At 53.2% G+C, this 20,211-nt stretch overlaps 7 non-coding genes across 7 annotated transcripts; 3 read left to right on the top strand and 4 right to left on the bottom strand.

Moving 5' to 3' along the window:
- Window positions 1-183: 183 nt before the first annotated feature.
- On the bottom strand, window positions 184-302 carry LOC138241744 (5S ribosomal RNA). The gene has a single exon (XR_011191010.1). It is a non-coding gene; the product is annotated as a 5S ribosomal RNA (ribosomal RNA).
- Window positions 303-7,104: 6,802 nt separating this feature from the next.
- Window positions 7,105-7,274, top strand: LOC138241444 (U1 spliceosomal RNA). The gene has a single exon (XR_011190675.1). It is a non-coding gene; the product is annotated as a U1 spliceosomal RNA (small nuclear RNA).
- A 1,381-nt stretch (window positions 7,275-8,655) lies between these two features.
- On the bottom strand, window positions 8,656-8,774 carry LOC138241743 (5S ribosomal RNA). The gene has a single exon (XR_011191009.1). It is a non-coding gene; the product is annotated as a 5S ribosomal RNA (ribosomal RNA).
- Window positions 8,775-10,442: 1,668 nt separating this feature from the next.
- LOC138241394 (U1 spliceosomal RNA) lies at window positions 10,443-10,606 on the top strand. Its single transcript, XR_011190621.1, has one exon. It is a non-coding gene; the product is annotated as a U1 spliceosomal RNA (small nuclear RNA).
- A 1,383-nt stretch (window positions 10,607-11,989) lies between these two features.
- On the bottom strand, window positions 11,990-12,108 carry LOC138241742 (5S ribosomal RNA). Its single transcript, XR_011191008.1, has one exon. It is a non-coding gene; the product is annotated as a 5S ribosomal RNA (ribosomal RNA).
- Window positions 12,109-13,776: 1,668 nt separating this feature from the next.
- On the top strand, window positions 13,777-13,940 carry LOC138241393 (U1 spliceosomal RNA). Its single transcript, XR_011190620.1, has one exon. It is a non-coding gene; the product is annotated as a U1 spliceosomal RNA (small nuclear RNA).
- Window positions 13,941-15,325: 1,385 nt separating this feature from the next.
- Window positions 15,326-15,444, bottom strand: LOC138241740 (5S ribosomal RNA). Its single transcript, XR_011191006.1, has one exon. It is a non-coding gene; the product is annotated as a 5S ribosomal RNA (ribosomal RNA).
- Between the last annotated feature and the right edge of the window lie 4,767 nt (window positions 15,445-20,211).

Here is a 20,211-nt window from a genome sequence, read left to right as displayed (position 1 = left end):
TTAAAAATGGACGACCGTCGCGATACCGTTTGCCAGTCAGTGTTGCTGGATGAAACAAAAGTGGGAAGATTGAAATGTTTGGTCTTTTCGTGAGCACCCCGGGAAATAAATGTCCATAGTCGAGGGTTTTTCCTCCCAAAGCCTACGGCACCAGCGGCGACCCCTGCTGGCCGGGAGAGCAAAAGCTTACAGCACCTGGTATTCCCAGGCGGTCTCCCATCCAAGTACTAACCAGGCCCGACCCTGCTTAGCTTCCGAGATCAGACGAGATCGGGCGTGTTCAGGGTGGTGTGGCCGTAAGCGAAAGCAACGGCGCCTGACTCGCTACTTGAAGCTGTGTGTGGCGGGGGCTCCGGGCCCCCCGGGCGGGACTCAAGGATCGTTCGTGTGCAACTCTTTGGAAAGGAGCTGCTTTCCAAATCGCATTGCGTGCCTGGATGTTGGCGACTGTGCGACTGTGCTCCCGTGCTCCCTTCAGTTGCCTGGCCCTGCTCTTGCCCCGCACTGGAGCAGGACAAAGAAACTGCACGGAGGAGCACCAGGCAAGTCTTTTCCAGACAAAAACCTCCGGTGCACAGCACACTGCAAACATTTCGGGGCTGTCGCGTGTTTATTTCAGCACATCCATCAAGCGCCGCGGCTGAACGCGCGGCGCCTCCGCCCTCTTGTGGCCTTGCGGCGTCAGAGCAAGAGGCTCCTTCTCGCTGCCCTTCCGCTGTGTTGCAGGGCCCCGAGAGGGAACCCGGAGCGCGCACTGATGGGTGACACCGCCGTGACTCCTTCTCGAGAGAGACGCCCTGGGATTTGGAACGGCCAAGGAGGGTCAGGACACCTCGGTTTGACGCCTCCCCCCGAAGGACGGCGCCTGTTTGTGCAGCAGAGTGTCGCCATCAGGAGGCTGGGGCATAAGAGGGCCACACAGCCCGCAGGGTGAGCGCTCCCTACTGGTCCCAGTCACACCTCTTGCAGGAGCAGCAGCAACCGGAGCTTTCCCGGGGGCCGGCCAGGCTCACACCTGCTGGGCTGCCGGGGGTGAGCCCAGTCGAGAGTCGCAGGGCGAGACCTAGTCACCGGGGAGAAACGATACAAGTGAAGGATTGCTCGGCTCTCGGCACTTGAAAAGACCGACAAATGACTCGTTCCCGCCGGAGCTGATTGTACCCGCATGTGTGGTGTCGTCCTCTCCCCCCGCCCCGCTGTGTTTGCTGTATTGTCTCTGAAGCCGGCCCCCCCGAGACGAGACGGGCTGTTCCTGTGCCCCAATTAACACTTTACAGGTGCCATTCCCCGGCATTGTGGCCATTGTCGGTGCTCACACGCGATAAGATAAGGCGGAGGAGAGCGGGGCATGCCCAGCGCCAGACATTCAAGGAGGGGGCAGTGCGAGGTGAGGTGAGGTGAGGTGCGACACGACACGCCGGAGCCCCGACGCTGCTAACGCGGAGCACTTGTTGGACCGGCATCGAAAGGACGTGTGCGCACGGAGCGAGCCTTCCCTGCGGCGGAGCGCGGGAACTTTCTCCCCCCCGCCCCCGCTGCAGGAGTTGTGTGCGCTGCAGCGGTGCCGAGAGAAAAGCACAGAAGGCAGCAGGCTCTGGAGAGCAGGTAAGAGACGGAGCCTTGTGGGCAGGCGAGCAGGCTCGTTTTTTTGGAAATTGCTGAAAAGGTTTGTTCGGTGTGTGGCAGGCGCACGTCGCGAGCTTGCGTGGCGATCTGCCGGCCTGGTGATATGTAAATGAGGCCGAATTGCATCCCGGGACATGCTGCGGATGCGAAATGGCGACTGCAGATGTGTAGGAAACGACGCGCTCGTTTTCTCGCTTTGCCCTCGCTTTTGAGTGTTAGTGTGGCGTGTGAGTGTGCGAAAGAGTGGGCCCAGCAGGAGGCGGTGGCGTGCGGGGCGAGGAGCTGGCCTAGGCTGCGAGTACTGTGCTGTGAGTGCGGGCCGCTTGCAGGGGCCTGTCCAACTCATACTTACCTGGCAGGGGAGATACCTTGATCAGCCTGTAGGTGGAGTAGTTGGATTGTTTTTCTTTTGTTGGAAGCAGTGTTTTTGGAAGCGGTTTTTGAAATGGCAACCTTTGGATCCCGTAAGAATGCTGTACGTTTTGAGCTCTTGGATGACCTCTTCATGGATCGTATGCAGTTCAGCAGAAAAGTGTTACAGAAGGAACTTGGCTTTGAACCTCGGCACTTGGATTTCATCTTCGCTCTCCCAGGTCAGAAAGCATTTGAGGTTGTATTTGCTACTTATCCTCTGTTTGAACAATGCGTGGATGTGTTTGAGGCAAAAAGAGGCAAAGTTCCTGCACTTGAGAAGATCAACTTGCAGCCTCTGACACAGAGAGAGAGGAAAACGGTGCATGTTGTTATGTTCTCGGAACTGGCAAAGACGGAGGACATTCACACCTGGCTTAACCAGTACTGCACCGTCCACCATGGAACTGAGGTTAGAGATGTTGATGGTATAAAAACAGGAGCAAGGAAATTCGAGGTTCGCTTGCTACCGGACAGCGTAAATGGAGGCTTAAGGCACCTGCCCTCTACAATCCGGCTGGGCGCCTGCAATGGCTATGTGTTTTATGTGGGACAACCAAAGGTGTGTCGGCGCTGTGGTGCTGTGGGACACCTGGCATCGTCCTGCACTGTGAAATGCTGCAAGACCTGTGGCAAACAGGGACATTTAGCCTCTGACTGTTCAATGCTGCCAAAGTGCAATTTATGTGGCTCGGAAGGACACGTTTTTAAGAACTGCCCTCACGCCTACGCCAATAAACTCAAAATGAGAAAGGATGAGGCAGTGCTTGTTTCAGCCAAACCGGCCCGAAAATCCAAAGCAAACAACAAGTCAAACAAAGAACCCTTGTTGGACAAAGACTCTCAGCCTCCAGCCAGGATCAGTCCTGCTGTGGCTCCGGGGCTGGTGGAAGAGAAATCCACTACGCCCCCACAACCGCAGACTGCACCAGACAAGCACGAGGGTTTGAAAACCCCCGAGAACAGCGAGGACCCCTCCCCCACTCCTGCTCCTCAGAACGAGGGCCAGTGTGGGGCTCCCCGGTGGAGCGGGTCCAGCGAGGATACCCAGGATTCAGCGGAGCTGCTTTTCTCAGACTCTGCAAGTGCTACAGATGCCCTCCTCTCCTCCATCCAGTCCATCACGGAGGATCTGCAGCAGCTGGTGGGTGAGGGGGAAGAGGAGACTGGTGCATCGGCTGCACCCCTTTCCCCTCAGTGCTCCCAGGAGCTGGACTTGAGGAAAAGAAAAAATGACTCTGTTTTCTCCCCGAGCGAGGAGGAAGGAGAGCATGGCGATGGGGACAGCTGGAACCTCTCCACCCCTCCCTCTACCCCCTTCCTTGAAATGGACTCTGTGAACGCTTTTACTGCTGCCACCCTGATGAAGGCTCATTCAGAGGATGGCTGGCAGGAAATTGGTAAGAAGAAAAAGAAAAAGAAAAAGGTAACAGGTGAGACCGAAGAGAAATGTGTTTTGTAAAGACTGGTTCCACTTTCTTATGTAATATGGCTCTTAACATAATTTCTCTTAACACAAGAGGTATCAATGACAGAGTTAAATGCCAGTCTGTCTTTGATTACCTCCAGCAGAGAGAGGGAGATGTGTTGATGTTGCAGGAGTGTGCTTTAGCCTATCAAGAGAGGTATAAAAGTTTTGAAGATAGGTGGGATAAAGGGCCTTCTGTTTGGTCAGGGGACAATAACAACAGAGCCTCTGGCGTGGCCATTCTTTTCAAAGGATGGGCATTCAAATTGAAAAGTATTCAGAGGGTCATAGATGGCAGGTTGCTGTGTGTGGATGTGGAATGGGGGACCGTTAACCTGCGGCTAATCAATGTGTATTGCCCTACTGACGTAGGAGGAAGGGTGGAGCTACTCAAGGCACTCTCCCCCCTATTGTTATGCAGCACAGACGTGATAGTGGGAGGGGATTTTAATTGTATCTTAGAGCACACAGACAGGCAGTCTAGCTCGCCGATAAAATTGGATTCCAGCTCACTGGCCCTGCAAAACTTAGTTCAAGACTTTAAACTCTCAGACACATATAGATGTATATATCCCACAACAGCAGGATATACATGGTCAGGGAGGAATAGCAGCTCCAGAATTGACTATTGCTTTGTCTCAGAGAGAGTGAAAGTTGTTGGGGTCACTCTTCAGCCTGTCTTCTTCTCAGATCATCAGGCTTTAGGGTGTAGAGTGGAACTCCAGGGCGGGACTGTCTTTGGCCCAGGCCTCTGGAAACTCAACACAAAGCTGCTAGAGAACGAGGGGGTAGTTTCCCGCTACAAGGAGAAACTATCACAGTGGCTGTTCTTGCAGTGTCTGTACGGGTCAGTAGGAGAGTGGTGGGAGGAGGTGAAGGTGAGGACAAAGGCCTTTTTCATGGCTGAGGGAAGGAAGGCTGCTGCCAGACGGAGAGGGGTGCTAGCCAGGAAACAGAGGCAGCTGCAGCGTCTCTACACGATGCTGCACAGTGGCTTCGATGTGCTCGAGGATATCGCCCTTTTAAAAAAGGACATCCGGAGCATAGCCGAAGAAAGTAGTCGAGGAGTGCTGTTAAGAAGCAGAGTGCAGTTCTTGGAAGAAAATGAGAAGTGTACTCGCTTCTTTTTCAGGAAAGTGGTAGGCTCCAAGACTGTCATGGAAAGTGTAGTTGATGAGGAGGGACGAGAGAGAACAGAGCCGAGTGCTATCCTCTCCTGCACCGAGGCCTTCTACTCAAGACTGTACAGCTCTACAGAGGTAAAGGATGAAGATATTCATTTTTTTACCTCAAAGCTAGAAAACATTTTGAGTGAAGAAGATAGGGAAGTACTTGAGAGGGATTTGACAGTAGAAGAGCTGAGACAGGCTATGGAGAGCTTACAGAAGGGGAAAACTCCGGGTGCTGACGGGCTCCCTAAAGAATTTTATTGCACCTTTTGGGATCTGCTTCAGGATCCGCTACTGCTCCTATTCGAGGAAAGCTACAAGACAGAATTGCTGCCTGACTCCTTAAGAGAAGGCACTATCTCTCTCTTGTTTAAGAAAGGAGCAAAAAATGACATAAAGAACTGGAGACCCCTCAGCCTGTTAGGCGTGGACACTAAGATCCTGTCCAAAGCCCTTTTCCTGCGCCTACAAAATGTAGTGGCCTCACTGGTAGGGAAAGAACAGACTTGTGGGATAGCAGGACGCCTGATGAGCGACAACCTGGCCTTGTTGAGGGATGTCTGTCTGTACTCTGAGGATCGCTCCCTCCCTCTGTGCATTTTAGGTGTAGACCTAGAAAAGGCCTTTGACCGCCTAAACCGGCAGTACTTAACATCGGTACTTGAGCACATGAAGTTTGGCCCCATCATGAGAAAGTGGATTAACCTGCTGTACACAGGTAGCAACAGCAGAGTCATGGTTAATGGCAATAGATCACGCACCTTTGAAGTCTGTTCAGGGGTGAGGCAGGGCTGCCCATTATCCCCCTTGTTATTCGTTTTGGCTATGGAGCCCTTAGCCTGTGCCTTGCGCCAGGATCAGGCCATTAATGGGATACCAGTGCCTGGAAGTGGGGGAGGAGAGGTAAAGACATCTCTATACATGGATGACGTCACCCTGCTCCTCTCTGACAATGCCTCAATTAGCAGAGCTCTGCAGTGCTGTGATCGGTTCTCTTTGGCTTCCTCCGCAAAAATTAACACATCTAAGAGTGAGATTTTTTATCAGAACTGGAGGGAGCCAAAAGAAGGACATGATCTCAGGCTGCAAGAGAAGAGAATTAAGGTCCTGGGGGTGTATTTTGGAGAAGAGATGGGAACAGTAAATTGGCTGAACAAATTGCCAATCTTAAACAAAAAACTGATGCAATGGAAGGACCGAGACCTCACCATGACAGGGAAGGTGCTGGTCATCAAAGCCGAGCTCTTGCCTGTCTTGAATTTTCTGGCTTCTACCTTCCCAATCCCACACCGTGTTGCGGCGGTGCTGAGGAGATTGATGTTTCAATTTCTATGGGGTGGGAAGCAGGAAAGACTCAGAAGGGAAATAATGTACAGGCCGCTACCCTCAGGGGGGAAGTCTGTCCCAGATATTGCTACGAAGCTGCTGTGCATTTTCCTGGCCTCTGTGCTGAGAGGCTTTGCAACAGCACCTGCAGCGCGTACCTGGACTTATTTCTCCAGGCTCTGGGTAGGTAGGGAGGTGTTCAGAGTGTGGGGTGTCAGACCCAAGCTGGACGTCCCACTCTCTGACACATGCCCTGCAATTTATGGGACAGTTAAAAGTTTTCTAAGATCTCACCCAATTGGCCATATTCCCCTCCGAGATGTCAGCGTCCAAAAACTGGAAGATTTCGTAGCACCCCAGAACAATAGGCAGACCCCTGTGGGCATTTTAACATCAGCCCAAACAAGGAAGGTGTGGAAACACACATCCTCTAAATTTCTGTGCAACATTCACAGAGATTTAGCCTGGAGTGTCGTCCACCAGTGCTTACCGGTACGAACTTTCTTGTACCGTAGGGGCCTCACCCCCAGCCCTCGCTGCGTTAGGGTGGGCTGCGGCGAGGAGGAGACTGTGACCCATCTCCTGTGGTCCTGCTTTTTTGCTAAGGCCTTCTGGGCCCAGTTTGAAGATTGGTTGCAGGCTCTCTCGCCCCAATTTACCCTGACCGCTGCTTTCGTTAGATACGGCATCTCTCCTGTCAAGCTTCCTCCTGACGTGTTTGACAGGATCTGGGCCGTGGTGAACAGTGGGAAAGACGCCCTGTGGAGAGTGAGGAACATGGGGCTGTTCAAAGGCATCGAGGTCCCAGTCAAGGCAGCAGGTAGCCTGGCCCTGTTCATCACCCGAGAGAACTATTACCTCAGAGATCTGTGGAGAGAAGGGAGGGAGGAAGCAGAAAATCTGTGGGAAATAGAGAGCATAGGTCAACATCTCAAGAAACTGTGAAAAACATTATCATGTTTAAATAAAGAATGTGATTTGCACCAGAAAAAAAGAAAATTGTTGCCATGTAACTGTTACCGTGTCAAAATGTAATGAGATGTGATCATATATACTGTTTTAAGTATGTATATTAATGTAAAGCTTTCTGATTTGTGATTTCCTGTATTTTTTTGTGAAAAGAAAATAAAGTTCTTAAAAATCGAAATCGGTTCACCCAGGGCGAGGCTCGGCCATTGCACTCCGGCTGTGCTGACCCCTGCGAATTCCCCAAATGTGGGAATCTCGACTGCATAATTTCTGGTAGTGGGGGACTGCGTTCGCGCTCTCCCCTGATGTGCTTGGTCCAAAATCAGATGCAACAGTGCGGGCGGCTTTGCCTTCTGCTGGGGAGCTGTGCCGGGTGCCCCTGAAGCGGCTTTCAGAGATGGGGGGTCACTGCAGAAACGCCCCGGGGTTTTTCGCGAGCACCGCCTGACAACGTGGTCCTCCTTTTCATGCCCGCTACAGCCATAACGCTATTTGTATAACCACAAAAAACAATCTTGTGCTTATACACGTTAAATGTTCACCTCGTGACAAGGTACTTCAATTGTGATCTTTCAGCTTGTCTGACCCTGGTGGTCTGGCTGACTTTTGCTTCTTCCGCTCTCTGTCCGGGGACAGTAATCCTTTATTGTTTCTCTCACACTCCATCAGTTTGACTTTGTAGTTCAGTCTGTTGCCCGTGTGTGTGTACCAGTTTGTAGTGCCATGTAACCTGACGTCCTGCACTCATAATATAGAGAGAGAGAGAGAGAGAGAGATAAATACTGTATATCTTAAGAACAAAATCCAACACCAAAAGCTCTTCATGAGTCGTTATACCCCAGCATTGAAACCGAGTTCTTACCGGCATGCAACACATTGCTAATCCAACCAGAAGATCAAGGTGTGATGGTCAACTTGAAGTGCATGAAGTAAGAGTAAAACGATGTACCCCGAAGCAGGACCACAATTCGAAAGGAGTGGATGCCACTATTTCTCGTATTTTCTTAGTTATAGGTCCATGGAAGCATTTCAAGCTAATTACACTACTCCTCCTGGACATGAATTCCCTTTTCAAAGCGAGTCTTTTTGCTGTAGTTTGCATGGTTTAGGATGCAGATCGAGGTTAGCCTTGATTTGGTCATGGGGGCCTCGGTACTGTATGCTAATGCTAAAGACAGTTCACCAGTTTTCTGATTGTTGGGTTCTGTATCAGTGCAGGAATGTCAAATAGTGAATGGCTGTACCTCTGTTGTATCCGTGCTCAATGAACGAAATCGGTTATAAATGAATGTATGTATATTTGTACGCAAAACGAGTTGTTTATTGACTGACCTTCAATTGCAGATTTAGAGGCAGCTTCGATATTCGTTTTACAGCCGTTTTTTTTCATATGAGTCACACGCATGCCATTCAAAGGGCCACTTTAGCGATGAGCAGATTGATCCATGTTTCTTGTGCATCTGAAGGGATGTGAGGGAGCTTCTCTTTCTGAACTGGCATGCCTTAAAAATGGACGACCGTCGCGATACCGTTTGCCAGTCAGTGTTGCTGGATGAAACAAAAGTGGGAAGATTGTAATGTTTGGTCTTTTCGTGAGCACCCCGGGAAATAAATGTCCATAGTCGAGGGTTTTTCCTCCCAAAGCCTACGGCACCAGCGGCGACCCCTGCTGGCCGGGAGAGCAAAAGCTTACAGCACCTGGTATTCCCAGGCGGTCTCCCATCCAAGTACTAACCAGGCCCGACCCTGCTTAGCTTCCGAGATCAGACGAGATCGGGCGTGTTCAGGGTGGTGTGGCCGTAAGCGAAAGCAACGGCGCCTGACTCGCTACTTGAAGCTGTGTGTGGCGGGGGCTCCGGGCCCCCCGGGCGGGACTCAAGGATCGTTCGTGTGCAACTCTTTGGAAAGGAGCTGCTTTCCAAATCGCATTGCGTGCCTGGATGTTGGCGACTGTGCGACTGTGCTCCCGTGCTCCCTTCAGTTGCCTGGCCCTGCTCTTGCCCCGCACTGGAGCAGGACAAAGAAACTGCACGGAGGAGCACCAGGCAAGTCTTTTCCAGACAAAAACCTCCGGTGCACAGCACACTGCAAACATTTCGGGGCTGTCGCGTGTTTATTTCAGCACATCCATCAAGCGCCGCGGCTGAACGCGCGGCGCCTCCGCCCTCTTGTGGCCTTGCGGCGTCAGAGCAAGAGGCTCCTTCTCGCTGCCCTTCCGCTGTGTTGCAGGGCCCCGAGAGGGAACCCGGAGCGCGCACTGATGGGTGACACCGCCGTGACTCCTTCTCGAGAGAGACGCCCTGGGATTTGGAACGGCCAAGGAGGGTCAGGACACCTCGGTTTGACGCCTCCCCCCGAAGGACGGCGCCTGTTTGTGCAGCAGAGTGTCGCCATCAGGAGGCTGGGGCATAAGAGGGCCACACAGCCCGCAGGGTGAGCGCTCCCTACTGGTCCCAGTCACACCTCTTGCAGGAGCAGCAGCAACCGGAGCTTTCCCGGGGGCCGGCCAGGCTCACACCTGCTGGGCTGCCGGGGGTGAGCCCAGTCGAGAGTCGCAGGGCGAGACCTAGTCACCGGGGAGAAACGATACAAGTGAAGGATTGCTCGGCTCTCGGCACTTGAAAAGACCGACAAATGACTCGTTCCCGCCGGAGCTGATTGTACCCGCATGTGTGGTGTCGTCCTCTCCCCCCGCCCCGCTGTGTTTGCTGTATTGTCTCTGAAGCCGGCCCCCCCGAGACGAGACGGGCTGTTCCTGTGCCCCAATTAACACTTTACAGGTGCCATTCCCCGGCATTGTGGCCATTGTCGGTGCTCACACGCGATAAGATAAGGCGGAGGAGAGCGGGGCATGCCCAGCGCCAGACATTCAAGGAGGGGGCAGTGCGAGGTGAGGTGAGGTGAGGTGCGACACGACACGCCGGAGCCCCGACGCTGCTAACGCGGAGCACTTGTTGGACCGGCATCGAAAGGACGTGTGCGCACGGAGCGAGCCTTCCCTGCGGCGGAGCGCGGGAACTTTCTCCCCCCCGCCCCCGCTGCAGGAGTTGTGTGCGCTGCAGCGGTGCCGAGAGAAAAGCACAGAAGGCAGCAGGCTCTGGAGAGCAGGTAAGAGACGGAGCCTTGTGGGCAGGCGAGCAGGCTCGTTTTTTTGGAAATTGCTGAAAAGGTTTGTTCGGTGTGTGGCAGGCGCACGTCGCGAGCTTGCGTGGCGATCTGCCGGCCTGGTGATATGTAAATGAGGCCGAATTGCATCCCGGGACATGCTGCGGATGCGAAATGGCGACTGCAGATGTGTAGGAAACGACGCGCTCGTTTTCTCGCTTTGCCCTCGCTTTTGAGTGTTAGTGTGGCGTGTGAGTGTGCGAAAGAGTGGGCCCAGCAGGAGGCGGTGGCGTGCGGGGCGAGGAGCTGGCCTAGGCTGCGAGTACTGTGCTGTGAGTGCGGGCCGCTTGCAGGGGCCTGTCCAACTCATACTTACCTGGCAGGGGAGATACCTTGATCAAGAAGGAGGTTCACCCAGGGCGAGGCTCGGCCATTGCACTCCGGCTGTGCTGACCCCTGCGAATTCCCCAAATGTGGGAATCTCGACTGCATAATTTCTGGTAGTGGGGGACTGCGTTCGCGCTCTCCCCTGATGTGCTTGGTCCAAAATCAGATGCAACAGTGCGGGCGGCTTTGCCTTCTGCTGGGGAGCTGTGCCGGGTGCCCCTGAAGCGGCTTTCAGAGATGGGGGGTCACTGCAGAAACGCCCCGGGGTTTTTCGCGAGCACCGCCTGACAACGTGGTCCTCCTTTTCATGCCTGCTACAGCCATAACGCTATTTGTATAACCACAAAAAACAATCTTGTGCTTATACACGTTAAATGTTCACCTCGTGACAAGGTACTTCAATTGTGATCTTTCAGCTTGTCTGACCCTGGTGGTCTGGCTGACTTTTGCTTCTTCCGCTCTCTGTCCGGGGACAGTAATCCTTTATTGTTTCTCTCACACTCCATCAGTTTGACTTTGTAGTTCAGTCTGTTGCCCGTGTGTGTGTACCAGTTTGTAGTGCCATGTAACCTGACTACCTTACGTCCTGCACTCATAATATAGAGAGAGAGAGAGAGATAAATACTGTATATCTTAAGAACAAAATCCAACACCAAAAGCTCTTCATGAGTCGTTATACCCCAGCATTGAAACCGAGTTCTTACCGGCATGCAACACATTGCTAATCCAACCAGAAGATCAAGGTGTGATGGTCAACTTGAAGTGCATGAAGTAAGAGTAAAACGATGTACCCCGAAGCAGGACCACAATTCGAAAGGAGTGGATGCCACTATTTCTCGTATTTTCTTAGTTATAGGTCCATGGAAGCATTTCAAGCTAATTACACTACTCCTCCTGGACATGAATTCCCTTTTCAAAGCGAGTCTTTTTGCTGTAGTTTGCATGGTTTAGGATGCAGATCGAGGTTAGCCTTGATTTGGTCATGGGGGCCTCGGTACTGTATGCTAATGCTAAAGACAGTTCACCAGTTTTCTGATTGTTGGGTTCTGTATCAGTGCAGGAATGTCAAATAGTGAATGGCTGTACCTCTGTTGTATCCGTGCTCAATGAACGAAATCGGTTATAAATGAATGTATGTATATTTGTACGCAAAACGAGTTGTTTATTGACTGACCTTCAATTGCAGATTTAGAGGCAGCTTCGATATTCGTTTTACAGCCGTTTTTTTTCATATGAGTCACACGCATGCCATTCAAAGGGCCACTTTAGCGATGAGCAGATTGATCCATGTTTCTTGTGCATCTGAAGGGATGTGAGGGAGCTTCTCTTTCTGAACTGGCATGCCTTAAAAATGGACGACCGTCGCGATACCGTTTGCCAGTCAGTGTTGCTGGATGAAACAAAAGTGGGAAGATTGAAATGTTTGGTCTTTTCGTGAGCACCCCGGGAAATAAATGTCCATAGTCGAGGGTTTTTCCTCCCAAAGCCTACGGCACCAGCGGCGACCCCTGCTGGCCGGGAGAGCAAAAGCTTACAGCACCTGGTATTCCCAGGCGGTCTCCCATCCAAGTACTAACCAGGCCCGACCCTGCTTAGCTTCCGAGATCAGACGAGATCGGGCGTGTTCAGGGTGGTGTGGCCGTAAGCGAAAGCAACGGCGCCTGACTCGCTACTTGAAGCTGTGTGTGGCGGGGGCTCCGGGCCCCCCGGGCGGGACTCAAGGATCGTTCGTGTGCAACTCTTTGGAAAGGAGCTGCTTTCCAAATCGCATTGCGTGCCTGGATGTTGGCGACTGTGCGACTGTGCTCCCGTGCTCCCTTCAGTTGCCTGGCCCTGCTCTTGCCCCGCACTGGAGCAGGACAAAGAAACTGCACGGAGGAGCACCAGGCAAGTCTTTTCCAGACAAAAACCTCCGGTGCACAGCACACTGCAAACATTTCGGGGCTGTCGCGTGTTTATTTCAGCACATCCATCAAGCGCCGCGGCTGAACGCGCGGCGCCTCCGCCCTCTTGTGGCCTTGCGGCGTCAGAGCAAGAGGCTCCTTCTCGCTGCCCTTCCGCTGTGTTGCAGGGCCCCGAGAGGGAACCCGGAGCGCGCACTGATGGGTGACACCGCCGTGACTCCTTCTCGAGAGAGACGCCCTGGGATTTGGAACGGCCAAGGAGGGTCAGGACACCTCGGTTTGACGCCTCCCCCCGAAGGACGGCGCCTGTTTGTGCAGCAGAGTGTCGCCATCAGGAGGCTGGGGCATAAGAGGGCCACACAGCCCGCAGGGTGAGCGCTCCCTACTGGTCCCAGTCACACCTCTTGCAGGAGCAGCAGCAACCGGAGCTTTCCCGGGGGCCGGCCAGGCTCACACCTGCTGGGCTGCCGGGGGTGAGCCCAGTCGAGAGTCGCAGGGCGAGACCTAGTCACCGGGGAGAAACGATACAAGTGAAGGATTGCTCGGCTCTCGGCACTTGAAAAGACCGACAAATGACTCGTTCCCGCCGGAGCTGATTGTACCCGCATGTGTGGTGTCGTCCTCTCCCCCCGCCCCGCTGTGTTTGCTGTATTGTCTCTGAAGCCGGCCCCCCCGAGACGAGACGGGCTGTTCCTGTGCCCCAATTAACACTTTACAGGTGCCATTCCCCGGCATTGTGGCCATTGTCGGTGCTCACACGCGATAAGATAAGGCGGAGGAGAGCGGGGCATGCCCAGCGCCAGACATTCAAGGAGGGGGCAGTGCGAGGTGAGGTGAGGTGAGGTGCGACACGACACGCCGGAGCCCCGACGCTGCTAACGCGGAGCACTTGTTGGACCGGCATCGAAAGGACGTGTGCGCACGGAGCGAGCCTTCCCTGCGGCGGAGCGCGGGAACTTTCTCCCCCCCGCCCCCGCTGCAGGAGTTGTGTGCGCTGCAGCGGTGCCGAGAGAAAAGCACAGAAGGCAGCAGGCTCTGGAGAGCAGGTAAGAGACGGAGCCTTGTGGGCAGGCGAGCAGGCTCGTTTTTTTGGAAATTGCTGAAAAGGTTTGTTCGGTGTGTGGCAGGCGCACGTCGCGAGCTTGCGTGGCGATCTGCCGGCCTGGTGATATGTAAATGAGGCCGAATTGCATCCCGGGACATGCTGCGGATGCGAAATGGCGACTGCAGATGTGTAGGAAACGACGCGCTCGTTTTCTCGCTTTGCCCTCGCTTTTGAGTGTTAGTGTGGCGTGTGAGTGTGCGAAAGAGTGGGCCCAGCAGGAGGCGGTGGCGTGCGGGGCGAGGAGCTGGCCTAGGCTGCGAGTACTGTGCTGTGAGTGCGGGCCGCTTGCAGGGGCCTGTCCAACTCATACTTACCTGGCAGGGGAGATACCTTGATCAAGAAGGAGGTTCACCCAGGGCGAGGCTCGGCCATTGCACTCCGGCTGTGCTGACCCCTGCGAATTCCCCAAATGTGGGAATCTCGACTGCATAATTTCTGGTAGTGGGGGACTGCGTTCGCGCTCTCCCCTGATGTGCTTGGTCCAAAATCAGATGCAACAGTGCGGGCGGCTTTGCCTTCTGCTGGGGAGCTGTGCCGGGTGCCCCTGAAGCGGCTTTCAGAGATGGGGGGTCACTGCAGAAACGCCCCGGGGTTTTTCGCGAGCACCGCCTGACAACGTGGTCCTCCTTTTCATGCCTGCTACAGCCATAACGCTATTTGTATAACCACAAAAAACAATCTTGTGCTTATACACGTTAAATGTTCACCTCGTGACAAGGTACTTCAATTGTGATCTTTCAGCTTGTCTGACCCTGGTGGTCTGGCTGACTTTTGCTTCTTCCGCTCTCTGTCCGGGGACAGTAATCCTTTATTGTTTCTCTCACACTCCATCAGTTTGACTTTGTAGTTCAGTCTGTTGCCCGTGTGTGTGTACCAGTTTGTAGTGCCATGTAACCTGACTACCTTACGTCCTGCACTCATAATATAGAGAGAGAGAGAGAGAGATAAATACTGTATATCTTAAGAACAAAATCCAACACCAAAAGCTCTTCATGAGTCGTTATACCCCAGCATTGAAACCGAGTTCTTACCGGCATGCAACACATTGCTAATCCAACCAGAAGATCAAGGTGTGATGGTCAACTTGAAGTGCATGAAGTAAGAGTAAAACGATGTACCCCGAAGCAGGACCACAATTCGAAAGGAGTGGATGCCACTATTTCTCGTATTTTCTTAGTTATAGGTCCATGGAAGCATTTCAAGCTAATTACACTACTCCTCCTGGACATGAATTCCCTTTTCAAAGCGAGTCTTTTTGCTGTAGTTTGCATGGTTTAGGATGCAGATCGAGGTTAGCCTTGATTTGGTCATGGGGGCCTCGGTACTGTATGCTAATGCTAAAGACAGTTCACCAGTTTTCTGATTGTTGGGTTCTGTATCAGTGCAGGAATGTCAAATAGTGAATGGCTGTACCTCTGTTGTATCCGTGCTCAATGAACGAAATCGGTTATAAATGAATGTATGTATATTTGTACGCAAAACGAGTTGTTTATTGACTGACCTTCAATTGCAGATTTAGAGGCAGCTTCGATATTCGTTTTACAGCCGTTTTTTTTCATATGAGTCACACGCATGCCATTCAAAGGGCCACTTTAGCGATGAGCAGATTGATCCATGTTTCTTGTGCATCTGAAGGGATGTGAGGGAGCTTCTCTTTCTGAACTGGCATGCCTTAAAAATGGACGACCGTCGCGATACCGTTTGCCAGTCAGTGTTGCTGGATGAAACAAAAGTGGGAAGATTGTAATGTTTGGTCTTTTCGTGAGCACCCCGGGAAATAAATGTCCATAGTCGAGGGTTTTTCCTCCCAAAGCCTACGGCACCAGCGGCGACCCCTGCTGGCCGGGAGAGCAAAAGCTTACAGCACCTGGTATTCCCAGGCGGTCTCCCATCCAAGTACTAACCAGGCCCGACCCTGCTTAGCTTCCGAGATCAGACGAGATCGGGCGTGTTCAGGGTGGTGTGGCCGTAAGCGAAAGCAACGGCGCCTGACTCGCTACTTGAAGCTGTGTGTGGCGGGGGCTCCGGGCCCCCCGGGCGGGACTCAAGGATCGTTCGTGTGCAACTCTTTGGAAAGGAGCTGCTTTCCAAATCGCATTGCGTGCCTGGATGTTGGCGACTGTGCGACTGTGCTCCCGTGCTCCCTTCAGTTGCCTGGCCCTGCTCTTGCCCCGCACTGGAGCAGGACAAAGAAACTGCACGGAGGAGCACCAGGCAAGTCTTTTCCAGACAAAAACCTCCGGTGCACAGCACACTGCAAACATTTCGGGGCTGTCGCGTGTTTATTTCAGCACATCCATCAAGCGCCGCGGCTGAACGCGCGGCGCCTCCGCCCTCTTGTGGCCTTGCGGCGTCAGAGCAAGAGGCTCCTTCTCGCTGCCCTTCCGCTGTGTTGCAGGGCCCCGAGAGGGAACCCGGAGCGCGCACTGATGGGTGACACCGCCGTGACTCCTTCTCGAGAGAGACGCCCTGGGATTTGGAACGGCCAAGGAGGGTCAGGACACCTCGGTTTGACGCCTCCCCCCGAAGGACGGCGCCTGTTTGTGCAGCAGAGTGTCGCCATCAGGAGGCTGGGGCATAAGAGGGCCACACAGCCCGCAGGGTGAGCGCTCCCTACTGGTCCCAGTCACACCTCTTGCAGGAGCAGCAGCAACCGGAGCTTTCCCGGGGGCCGGCCAGGCTCACACCTGCTGGGCTGCCGGGGGTGAGCCCAGTCGAGAGTCGCAGGGCGAGACCTAGTCACCGGGGAGAAACGATACAAGTGAAGGATTGCTCGGCTCTCGGCACTTGAAAAGACCGACAAATGACTCGTTCCCGCCGGAGCTGATTGTACCCGCATGTGTGGTGTCGTCCTCTCCCCCCGCCCCGCTGTGTTTGCTGTATTGTCTCTGAAGCCGGCCCCCCCGAGACGAGACGGGCTGTTCCTGTGCCCCAATTAACACTTTACAGGTGCCATTCCCCGGCATTGTGGCCATTGTCGGTGCTCACACGCGATAAGATAAGGCGGAGGAGAGCGGGGCATGCCCAGCGCCAGACATTCAAGGAGGGGGCAGTGCGAGGTGAGGTGAGGTGAGGTGCGACACGACACGCCGGAGCCCCGACGCTGCTAACGCGGAGCACTTGTTGGACCGGCATCGAAAGGACGTGTGCGCACGGAGCGAGCCTTCCCTGCGGCGGAGCGCGGGAACTTTCTCCCCCCCGCCCCCGCTGCAGGAGTTGTGTGCGCTGCAGCGGTGCCGAGAGAAAAGCACAGAAGGCAGCAGGCTCTGGAGAGCAGGTAAGAGACGGAGCCTTGTGGGCAGGCGAGCAGGCTCGTTTTTTTGGAAATTGCTGAAAAGGTTTGTTCGGTGTGTGGCAGGCGCACGTCGCGAGCTTGCGTGGCGATCTGCCGGCCTGGTGATATGTAAATGAGGCCGAATTGCATCCCGGGACATGCTGCGGATGCGAAATGGCGACTGCAGATGTGTAGGAAACGACGCGCTCGTTTTCTCGCTTTGCCCTCGCTTTTGAGTGTTAGTGTGGCGTGTGAGTGTGCGAAAGAGTGGGCCCAGCAGGAGGCGGTGGCGTGCGGGGCGAGGAGCTGGCCTAGGCTGCGAGTACTGTGCTGTGAGTGCGGGCCGCTTGCAGGGGCCTGTCCAACTCATACTTACCTGGCAGGGGAGATACCTTGATCAAGAAGGAGGTTCACCTTGATCAGCCTGTAGGTGGAGTAGTTGGATTGTTTTTCTTTTGTTGGAAGCAGTGTTCGATTTGCGGTTTTTGAAATGGCAACCTTTGGATCCCGTAAGAATGCTGTACGTTTTGAGCTCTTGGATGACCTCTTCATGGATCGTATGCAGTTCAGCAGAAAAGTGTTACAGAAGGAACTTGGCTTTGAACCTCGGCACTTGGATTTCATCTTCGCTCTCCCAGGTCAGAAAGCATTTGAGGTTGTATTTGCTACCTATCCTCTGTTTGAACAATGCGTGGATGTGTTTGAGGCAAAAAGAGGCAAAGTTCCTGCACTTGAGAAGATCAACTTGCAGCCTCTGACACAGAGAGAGAGGAAAACGGTGCATGTTGTTATGTTCTCGGAACTGGCAAAGACGGAGGACATTCACACCTGGCTTAACCAGTACTGCACCGTCCACCATGGAACTGAGGTTAGAGATGTTGATGGTATAAAAACAGGAGCAAGGAAATTCGAGGTTCGCTTGCTACCGGACAGCGTAAATGGAGGCTTAAGGCACCTGCCCTCTACAATCCGGCTGGGCGCCTGCAATGGCTATGTGTTTTATGTGGGACAACCAAAGGTGTGTCGGCGCTGTGGTGCTGTGGGACACCTGGCATCGTCCTGCACTGTGAAATGCTGCAAGACCTGTGGCAAACAGGGACATTTAGCCTCTGACTGTTCAATGCTGCCAAAGTGCAATTTATGTGGCTCGGAAGGACACGTTTTTAAGAACTGCCCTCACGCCTACGCCAATAAACTCAAAATGAGAAAGGATGAGGCAGTGCTTGTTTCAGCCAAACCGGCCCGAAAATCCAAAGCAAACAACAAGTCAAACAAAGTACCCTTGTTGGACAAAGACTCTCAGCCTCCAGCCAGGATCAGTCCTGCTGTGGCTCCGGGGCTGGTGGAAGAGAAATCCACTACGCCCCCACAACCGCAGACTGCACCAGACAAGCACGAGGGTTTGAAAACCCCCGAGAACAGCGAGGACCCCTCCCCCACTCCTGCTCCTGCTCCTCAGAACGAGGGCCAGTGTGGGGCCCCCCGGTGGAGCGGGTCCAGCGAGGATACCCAGGATTCAGCGGAGCTGCTTTTCTCAGACTCTGCAAGTGCTACAGATGCCCTCCTCTCCTCCATCCAGTCCATCACGGAGGATCTGCAGCAGCTGGTGGGTGAGGGGGAAGAGGAGACTGGTGCATCGGCTGCACCCCTTTCCCCTCAGTGCTCCCAGGAGCTGGACTTGAGGAAAAGAAAAAATGACTCTGTTTTCTCCCCGAGCGAGGAGGAAGGAGAGCATGGCGATGGGGACAGCTGGAACCTCTCCACCCCTCCCTCTACCCCCTTCCTTGAAATGGACTCTGTGAACGCTTTTACTGCTGCCACCCTGATGAAGGCTCATTCAGAGGATGGCTGGCAGGAAATTGGTAAGAAGAAAAAGAAAAAGAAAAAGGTAACAGGTGAGACCGAAGAGAAATGTGTTTTGTAAAGACCGGTTCCACTTTCTTATGTAATATGGCTCTTAACATAATTTCTCTTAACACAAGAGGTATCAATGACAGAGTTAAATGCCAGTCTGTCTTTGATTACCTCCAGCAGAGAGAGGGAGATGTGTTGATGTTGCAGGAGTGTGCTTTAGCCTATCAAGAGAGGTATAAAAGTTTTGAAGATAGGTGGGATAAAGGGCCTTCTGTTTGGTCAGGGGACAATAACAACAGAGCCTCTGGCGTGGCCATTCTTTTCAAAGGATGGGCATTCAAATTGAAAAGTATTCAGCGGGTCATAGATGGCAGGTTGCTGTGTGTGGATGTGGAATGGGGGACCGTTAACCTGCGGCTAATCAATGTGTATTGCCCTACTGACGTAGGAGGAAGGGTGGAGCTACTCAAGGCACTCTCCCCCCTATTGTTATGCAGCACAGACGTGATAGTGGGAGGGGATTTTAATTGTATCTTAGAGCACACAGACAGGCAGTCTAGCTCGCCGATAAAATTGGATTCCAGCTCACTGGCCCTGCAAAACTTAGTTCAAGACTTTAAACTCTCAGACACATATAGATGTATATATCCCACAACAGCAGGATATACATGGTCAGGGAGGAATAGCAGCTCCAGAATTGACTATTGCTTTGTCTCAGAGAGAGTGAAAGTTGTTGGGGTCACTCTTCAGCCTGTCTTCTTCTCAGATCATCAGGCTTTAGGGTGTAGAGTGGAACTCCAGGGCGGGACTGTCTTTGGCCCAGGCCTCTGGAAACTCAACACAAAGCTGCTAGAGAACGAGGGGGTAGTATCCCGCTACAAGGAGAAACTATCACAGTGGCTGTCCTTGCAGTGTCTGTACGGGTCAGTAGGAGAGTGGTGGGAGGAGGTGAAGGTGAGGACAAAGGCCTTTTTCATGGCTGAGGGAAGGAAGGCTGCTGCCAGACGGAGAGGAGTGCTAGCCAGGAAACAGAGGCAGCTGCAGCGTCTCTACACGATGCTGCACAGTGGCTTCGATGTGCTCGAGGATATCGCCCTTTTAAAAAAGGACATCCGGAGCATAGCCGAAGAAAGTAGTCGAGGAGTGCTGTTAAGAAGCAGAGTGCAGTTCTTGGAAGAAAATGAGAAGTGTACTCGCTTCTTTTTCAGGAAAGTGGTAGGCTCCAAGACTGTCATGGAAAGTGTAGTTGATGAGGAGGGACGAGAGAGAACAGAGCCGAGTGCTATCCTCTCCTGCACCGAGGCCTTCTACTCAAGACTGTACAGCTCTACAGAGGTAAAGGATGAAGATATTCATTTTTTTACCTCAAAGCTAGAAAACATTTTGAGTGAAGAAGATAGGGAAGTACTTGAGAGGGATTTGACAGTAGAAGAGCTGAGACAGGCTATGGAGAGCTTACAGAAGGGGAAAACTCCGGGTGCTGACGGGCTCCCTAAAGAATTTTATTGCACCTTTTGGGATCTGCTTCAGGATCCGCTACTGCTCCTATTCGAGGAAAGCTACAAGACAGAATTGCTGCCTGACTCCTTAAGAGAAGGCACTATCTCTCTCTT

The sequence above is a fragment of the Lepisosteus oculatus genome, chromosome 1 (assembly GCF_040954835.1).
Source record: "Lepisosteus oculatus isolate fLepOcu1 chromosome 1, fLepOcu1.hap2, whole genome shotgun sequence".
NCBI lineage: Eukaryota > Metazoa > Chordata > Actinopteri > Semionotiformes > Lepisosteidae > Lepisosteus > Lepisosteus oculatus.
This window is presented reverse-complemented; position numbering and strand designations above follow the sequence as displayed.